The 7,218-nt window shown below is 45.7% G+C and overlaps 1 long non-coding RNA gene across 1 annotated transcript; it reads left to right on the top strand.

Moving 5' to 3' along the window:
• The first annotated feature begins 2,417 nt into the window (after window positions 1-2,417).
• Window positions 2,418-3,336, top strand: LOC123596270. Its single transcript, XR_006711633.1, has 2 exons — window positions 2,418-2,458; window positions 2,862-3,336. It is a non-coding gene; the product is annotated as an uncharacterized LOC123596270 (long non-coding RNA).
• The last annotated feature ends 3,882 nt before the right edge of the window (window positions 3,337-7,218 follow it).

The raw sequence follows: 7,218 nt of genomic DNA, 5'->3' as shown, positions 1-7,218 counted from the left end.
GCATGCATTCCTGCTTGCATTCATTCATGCAGCAAAGTGCACGGAGCACTTGCTTTGTGCCTGGTGCTGTTCCAGGTGCTGAGGATACGGTAGCGAGCACAGACCCAAACTTCGCCTTTGTGGGTTCCTCGATCCAGAGGTGGTGTGGAGAGAAAGAGCCGGGCGGGGGTGGGGGTGGGGGGGTGGGCAGAAGTGATGGGAGGATGGAAGCCTGGCCAAACCTTCTGGTCCCCAGTGCCGCTGTTTGCCATTGGCCAGGCAGCTGTCCCAGGAAAGGACTGGGTGGCTCCATGTCCTCAAGGTCAGCTGCAGGCAGCTTTCCCGGGGCCTGTCCCGGACACCCACGCCTGCCAGACTTGGGCCTGCCCTTCCCAGATATACAAAGTAGGGGAGAATCAGCAGCCAAGCCCTTTTTAAGAGGAAGTCAGCCCTGCCTTGGCTCCAGCCGGCTCTGGGCATATAATCAAGGAAAGCACAAAATTGAGTCAGTCCCCCTCTGCCTGGAGGGGGCCCTCTCCACCTTGGCCGACCCCGTCCTTCCCCCAGGCCAGCTGGAGACATCGCTCAGAGTCCTGCTCAGAGGATGGGCCTCTGGTGGACCAGGAGGTGCTCTGGAGTATGCTGACAAACCGGGAGGAGTGAGGACGTGCTCACCATGGCATGGCATGGCATGGCATGGCATGGCTGGGGCCATGTCTCTGACGAGGGGACACTGCAGCCGAGGGTGGAAGAGACGGCAGGTAGTGAGCAGGAGGAAGGGCGACCACACCGGGAGCACCTCAGTGGCTCAGGAAGGTACCGGCCTCCCAGTGCCTCACCTCCCCCCCACACACATCTACCCCTCCCCTGTCACAGCCAGGACCTCCTTGTCTCGGGAACATGCCTGTGCCCAAATCTCCCCTTCTGACCCGTTCCTTCTGCTCTCCACTCCCATAGGCTCCGTCTTTCCACCTCATTAAGACGGCTGTGGGGAGGGAGGTGGGACACACCCACTGCCTCCCCTTTGCTTCTGCACCTGGCTGGTGGACAGATCTGCAGTCCAGACCCCTCAGATCCAATCCCACGGCTCACTTCTCTCTCCAGGTACCTCCCCCCGCCCCAACTCTAATGTGTTGGGAGTGTGTACTGATGTGTGTCTCATTAACAAGCCGTCAGTGTTACATGTACGTTTGTGTCTTGGATGGTCAGAGGTGAGATTATGCCCAATCTTGAATGCGCCACATTTAGGCTTTCCATTCCTCTAGGATTAAACTCTCACATTGCTTCCAGTTGCCCACCCTACAGACAACCCACGATGTGGACCCTCCTACCAGTCCCTCCAGGACTGTGTGTGAGGATCTGGGAGGTGCGTGCCCCACAGTGGAGGGAGTGACCAAAGGGCACCCAGGAAGGAAGAGATAGTGCCTAGAAGAGAAACCCAAATACTTGAGAAGCAGGGAAGATGCTTAAACTTCTCAGTAACCTGAAAAGTCCAAATTAACATAACGAGATGCCCCGTTATACCCATTCGATTGCAGAATTAGAAAGTCAAAAGTTTTGCTGTCGTTTTTTAAGTAATCTCTACCCGCGATGTCTCAAACTCAAGACCCTGAGATTAAGAGTTACATGCTCCACACGGACAGAGCCTGCCAGGTGCCCTACAAGTTTTTGTTTTTAAATGTGGATATCCAATTGTCCCAACACCATTTGCTGAAAAGACTATTTCTCAAATGAGCCACCTTTGAACCTTTGTTCAAAATCTGTTGTCCGTATATGCGTGGGTATATCTGGACACTTTTGTATCCTGATTTATTCATCTGTCTTTACACCATGCTGTCTTGATTATTATAGTTTGATGATTCATCTTGCAATCAGGTAGTGTTTGTCCTCTGACTTTGTTCTTTTGCAAAGTTATTTGGCTATTTTACACCCTTTGCATTTCCATATGCATTTTAGAATCATTTGTCAATTTCTAGAAAAAAAAATGTGTGGGCATAGAGTTGTTTGCAGTGTTCCTTTATTATCGGTTTTAATGTCCGTGGGATCTGCAGTGATAACCTGTTATTAGTAATTTGTATCCTCTCTTTTAATTTTTTTTTCAATTGAGCTATAATTGACATATATTAGTTCCAAGTGTCCAATATAATGACTTGATGCTTATATATTCTTTTTTTCTTAGTTAACCTGGCTTGCGACTCATCAATTCTATTGATCTTTTCGAAGAAATAGCTTTGGTTTCATTGATTTTTTTCTATCGATTTCATGTCTTCAACTTCACTCATTCCTACTCTAATTTTTTTAAGTTTATTTTCATTTATTTTGAGAGAGAGGGGAGGGACAGAGAAAGAGGGAGGGAATGAATCCCAAGCAGGTTCCACACTGTCAGCACAGAGCCCAATGTGGGGCTTGAACTCATGAACCCTGAGATCATGACCTGAGCCGAAATCAAGGGCCACACTTAACCCACTGAGCCACCCAGGTGCCCCTCTGCTCTAATTTGTATTATTTATTTTCTTCTGCTTATGTTGGATTTAATTTGCTCTTCTTTTTCTAGTTTCCTAAGGTAGAACTTAGATTATTGGTTATAGATATTTCTTATTTTCTGATATATGCATTAGATGCTATAAATCTCCCTCTAAGCATTGCTTTCTCTGCATCCCACAAATTTTGATAAGTTGGGTTTCATTTTCATTTAGTTCAAAATATTTTAAAATTTGTCTTGCCATTTCTTCTTTGACTCATGTTATTTACGAGAGTGCTATTTAATCTTCCAAGTATTTGGGGGGACTTTCCAGGCTTCTTTCTTTGCTGATTTCTAATTTAATTCCACTGTGGTCAGAGAGCAGATGGTGTACGATTTCTATTCTTTCAAATTTGTTAAGGGGAGTGTTCTGGCCCAGAACGTGAACTGTCTCGGAGCGTTCCACGCGAGCTTACGGAGAATGTGTGTGCTGCCACTGTTGAGTGAAGTGGCCTAGAGTCCACTAGAGACTGGATTCAGGACTATGATGGACGGCCTTAACCGTGTCCTTCGTGATTCTCTGCCCCCTGCCAGCGGGGTGTTGAAATGTCCCACCGCAGTAGTGGATTCATCTGTTTCTCTCTTGTCGTTGCCTTGACATCTGTTTTATCTGATATCAACAGAGTGATGCCAGTCTTATTTTTAATCAGCGTTTACATAATATGCCTTTTATCCATTATTTTATTTTTAGCCTTTCTGTGTGTCCTTATGATGTACTTGTGTCTCATATAAACAGCATATAGCTGTGTTGCGTTCGCTTTTTTATTCAAAAAATAAAATCTTTGTTAACTGGGATATTCTGTCCATTATCGTTGAATAAAACTCATTGATACGTTTGTTCTCTCCTTTTGTGTCTTCTTTTGGATTGATTGTTCCTTATTCATTTTATCAATACACACATTAGTTTAAAAGTTATCAATCAATAAATCCATTTAAAAAAAGAAAATAAAAGTTATTCACTCTGCCTTTTTGTAGTCGACTCACAAGAAATCACAATGGGTCTGCTTAGCGTACTAAAAATGAGTAATACCAACTTCCACTTAGGGCTATATGGTCTACCACATCTAAAGAACTCCCACATCCACCACATCTAAAGAACTGGGCAGAATACGAAACACAGCTTTGCAGGCAGCGGGGAACAGTGATCCTTGAAAGAAGCAAACAACACAGGAAGCTCTACAGTTAGCCCAGGCTACTCCTGGAGGAATTTTCCAGGCTACAGGAGAGGGTCGAGGAGCCCAATAAAGCTAGGCAGTAACCCTGACTTGAAGGGACAGAGTTCAGAGTTTGGGGTGCCCAGGGTGGCTAGCAGTTTGAGGACAGAGTACCAGAGAGAGAGGGAAGAGCTCCGGGTTTTGTGCAAACAGGTGGTTTTCCTAAAGCCCGGGGACGGGACCCATGGGCAGAAAGAGCTGCACTGGGGTTATGACAGGTGACTGATTATATACCTTCAGGTGGGGAGGGGGTTGGGGACAGCCTAAGTGTCTGAGGAATTTTGGGAGCAAGGTTTCCAGGACCTTGAGGAGGCTAGCTGCTGTTAAGGTGACTTACTGTTGTCTAGTGAGATAGTCACGAGACCCTTCAGCTGTCCGTCAGGGGGCCATATGCTTGGGGGATGACTGCTAATATATATCGTGGGGTGGGGGGTACAGGTAGAGATAAAGGAATTTTCCAAAGAGATTTTTATACGTTAAAGAAGACTTACGGGATCGTGGAGGTCGAACTCATGTCCAGCTGAGGTTGCTCTCTGCCTCTGGCAAAGGTCACTCTGCGTGTCTCAAGGACTGGCCAGTGGGCTGTAAGCAGTAAGGGAAATTTAATTTTTTCTTTCGCCTTTGTTTCCCACAAGTGTAACCACCCACGGCTAGGGAAAGAACCACCGCAATGGAAAAGGACGAACAACCCTCAGAGTTCAGAGGGTCCAGAGATAGGGTGTGTTCCCACCAGCCACGGTCAAATTGACCTACACTAAAGATTGTTCTGGGGTGCCTGGGTGGTTCAGTCGGTTGAACATCCGACTGCAGGTCATGATCTCGCGGTTTGTGAGCTCGAGCCCCATATCGGACTCCCTGCTCTCAGCACAGAGCCTGCTTGGGATCCTCTGTCCCTTTTTCTCTGCCTGCCCCTCCCTCCCTCCCTCCCTCCCTCCCTCTCTCTTTCTCAAAAATACACATTAAAAAAAAAAAAAAAGGATTAGATTGTTCTGAGCCCACCTAACAAAATTTAAAAGGGAGACCCAATTCATGTCCAAGTAACTAAACTGCATTCCAGAACAAGCCCAAATGTATGTACACGAAGGAACAGAAAGTCTCCATGACCCAACATTGTAAAATTCACAATACCCGCCACCCAAACTTACCATAAATGCAAAGAAGCCTGTAGATACAATTCATAAAGATGGGAAAAAATCAGTTATTCAGAACTGAACAGGAAAGGACATTGATGATAGAATCAGCAGATGAAGACATTAGAAGTCATAACTGTATTCCAAATGTTCAGGAAGCTACAAGAAAGATTAAAAATGTAGATGTATACAAGAGGTCCTTAATGATAGAGAACAAACAGTTGATGGAAAGAGGTGGGTGGGGAATGGGCTGGATGGGGGACGGGTACTAAGGAGTGTGCTTGTTGGGGTGAGCACTGGGCATCGTATGTAAGTGATGAATCACTGAATTCTACTCCTGAAATCATTATTGCTCTGTATGTTAACTAACTGAAATTTGAATTTTAAAAGATGAAAAAAAAGGAGATGTATAAAATTGTTGAATCACTACATTGTGTACCTGGGGCTAATATAACACTGCATGTTAACTATGCTGGAATTTTTAAAAATGTTAAGTAGAGGGGCGCCTGGGTGGCTCAGTCGGTTGAGCGTCCGACTTCAGCTCAGGTCACGATCTCGCGGTCCGTGAGTTCGAGCCCTGCATCGGGCTCTGGGCTGATGGCTCAGAGCCTGGAGCCTGCTTCCAATGCTGTGTCTCCCTCTCTCTCTGCCCCTTCCCCGTTCATGCTCTGTCTCTCTCTGTCTCAAAAATAAATAAATGTTAAAAAAAAAAAAAATTAAAAAAAAAAAAAGAAAGAAAAAAAAATGTTAAGTAGAGGTTTTAAAACACCCAAATGAAATCACATGTCCATATAAAGACACATACATGAGTATTCAGAACAGCTTTATTTGTAATGGCCAAATACTGGAAATTACCGAAATGTCCATCCGCAAGTGAACGCATAAACAAATTGTGGTTTTCCATACAGTGGAACATGACTCGTTGAAAAAAGGAAGCCCTGGGGGCGCCTGGGTGGCGCAGTTGGTTAAGCGTCCGACTTCAGCCAGGTCACGATCTCGCGGTCCGTGAGTTCGAGCCCCGCGTCGGGCTCTGGGCTGATGGCTCAGAGCCTGGAGCCTGTTTCCGATTCTGTGTCTCCCTCTCTCTCTGCCCCTCCCCCGTTCATGCTCTGTCTCTCTCTGTCCCAAAAATAAATAAACGTTGAAAAAAAAAAATTTAGAAAAAAGGAAGCCCTGGTGATACGCCCAACGATAGAGATAGAACTCAAAATAATGATACTAACTCAAAGAAGACAGGCAAAACATAGAATATATGATTCCACTTACACAAACTTGTAGAGAATGCAAACTAATCTATTAGTTTGAAAGCATGTTAGAAATCTATTAGAAAGCACATGCGTTGGCAAGTGGTCTGTGGAGAGGGGCCAGCGAGAGGCAGAGGGAGGGAGTGCCCAGTGATCTTGAAGGTGGTGATGGCATCATAGGTATACACCTGTGTCAAAACTGATCAACACCAACAGAACCTGTACAAAAGTGATAAAGCAAACAATGCCTGCACCTCCTCTGTAAACACAGGTCTTTGGGGTGTGTTTTATCTAGAACAATATAACTCCATTTACCCTTGCCTGATTTATTCATTATCATCTGCCTTATTTCTATCCTTTTGTTGTTGTTGAAGGCAGTCATGTTTTCTTTTACTTTTTTGAAGTTTTTTTTAAATGTTTATTTATTTTTGAGAGAGAGAGAGAGAGACAGAGCATGAGAGGGGGAGGGGCAGAGAGAGAGGGAGACAAAATCGGAAGCAGGCTCCAGGCTCTGAGCTGTCAGCACAGAGACCGATGTGGGGCTTGAACCCATGGACGGCGAGATCATGACCTGAGCTGAAGTCGGAGGCTAAGCTGACTGAGCCTCCCAGGTGCCCCAGCAGTCATGTTTTCTTAATGTTTCCCGCCAGATGCTCCTCTTGCCTTGGTCCTGCTTTCTCTCATATCTCGCATCTTCCGCGGGGATCTCAGCCTGAACCACAGCCTCGGCATTTCTTTCCTCAGGACCTTCTGTCTCTGTCTGAACATGTCTTTATTTTGCCTCATCTTTTGTTTAAAAATATAAGTAAACCTTATAGTGAGTGCATATAGAAATGTGCACAAATCATAAATGCGCAGTTGAACTTCCACAAAGGAAATGCACTGTGTCTCCAACGTCTGAATCAAGAACTATAGGGGCACCTGTGCAGCTCAGTCGGTTAAATGTCCAACTTCAGCTCAGGTCATGATCCCACAATTCGTGGGTTCCAGCCCCACATCAGGCTCTGGGCTGACAGCTCAGAGCCTGGAGACTGCTTCACATTCTGTGTCTCCCTTTCTCTCTGCCCTCTCCCCTGCTCACGCTCTCTCTCTCTCTCTCTCAAAAATAAATAAGCATTAAAAAATTAAAA

Source organism: Leopardus geoffroyi, chromosome B1 (assembly GCF_018350155.1).
Source record: "Leopardus geoffroyi isolate Oge1 chromosome B1, O.geoffroyi_Oge1_pat1.0, whole genome shotgun sequence".
Taxonomy (NCBI): domain Eukaryota; kingdom Metazoa; phylum Chordata; class Mammalia; order Carnivora; family Felidae; genus Leopardus; species Leopardus geoffroyi.
This window is presented reverse-complemented; position numbering and strand designations above follow the sequence as displayed.